Source organism: Mus caroli, chromosome 17 (genome assembly GCF_900094665.2).
Source record: "Mus caroli chromosome 17, CAROLI_EIJ_v1.1, whole genome shotgun sequence".
NCBI classification, from domain to species: Eukaryota; Metazoa; Chordata; class Mammalia; order Rodentia; family Muridae; genus Mus; species Mus caroli.
Window position 1 is genome coordinate 75,780,429 of NC_034586.1, and position 1,160 is coordinate 75,781,588.

General features: G+C 42.6%; 1 protein-coding gene across 2 annotated transcripts in view; it reads right to left on the minus strand.

Moving 5' to 3' along the window:
• Positions 1-1,160, minus strand: part of Hnrnpll (heterogeneous nuclear ribonucleoprotein L like) — a 33,246-nt gene that overhangs the window by 22,640 nt on the left and 9,446 nt on the right. The gene's annotated exons all lie outside the window — the stretch shown is intronic.

Sequence of the window (1,160 nt, forward strand, 5' to 3'; positions counted from 1 at the left end):
GGTGAGATGGCTCAGTGGGTAAGAGCACCCGACTGCTCTTCCGAAGGTCCAGAGTTCAAATCCCAGCAACCACATGGTGGCTCACAACCATCTGTAACGAGATCTGGCGCCCTCTTCTGGAATGTCTGAAGACAGCTACAGTGTACTTACATATAATAATAAAATAAATCTTAAAAAAAAATTAAAAAAAAAAATTAAAATGCCCCCTTAGAAACACAGAAAATTAAATAATAAAACGACAAAAGGTACTGTCCTATTATAGATTTGGTCATAATAAATCTGCTTGCTAGCTGGGTGTAGTGGCACACACTTTTGATCCCAGCATTCAGAAGGCAGAGGCAGATGGAGTTCCTTGGGTTCCGGGCCATCCTGGTCTACACAGCAAGTTCCAGGATAGCCAGGGATGCATAGAGAGACCCTGCCTCCTAAAAAGAAAAAGTTTCTCTACCCAAAATAAGACATTAACTAGACACAAACTCAAGGAGTTACCAGACAGTGACTTTGTATGAAGACAAGAAGAGAATTTAAATGGTACCGACATTTCAACATATGCTTCATCAGCCTGGTGAACATTTTTTTTTAATCTTTAAAAAGAATTAATGAGAAAGGCCAAACAAAAAGAAACACAAAAGAGCATGAGGAGTCAATATTTCCAACTCAATTCCATAAAACCTTTTATCTACAAACTTGTTGAATGGCATCAAACCAAGCACCTATACATCACCCCAGGGAGGCTAAAAACAAGTGTAAGGCTCAGTGGCAGTGTCTGCTTAGCACGTACAGGATGTACAAAGGCCTGAGCTCAATCTCTAGCACCGGAACACAAAACGTACTAACAAGCTTCGAAATCTCCAAAGGTGGGGCTGGCGAGACCTCTCCTTGAAGGGTACATCTAAGTCCTAGGGCTGAGTTTAACCCCTGGGTCCCACAAGGTAGAGAGACTTGGCTCGAGGGAGTCTTCTCACCTCCACACACTATAAGGAAATGTAAAAAAAAAAAAAACAAAAAACGGGCGGGGGGGGGGGAGCAGGGGGGGTTCCAAACATGGCAGACACCTATAGTCCTAGCACTCAACAGGCTGAGATGGGATAAATACAAGTTCCAAGTTGGCCCTCCTTTGGGAGGAGTGCCCCCTCTCAAATAAAAAAAAAAAAAAAAAA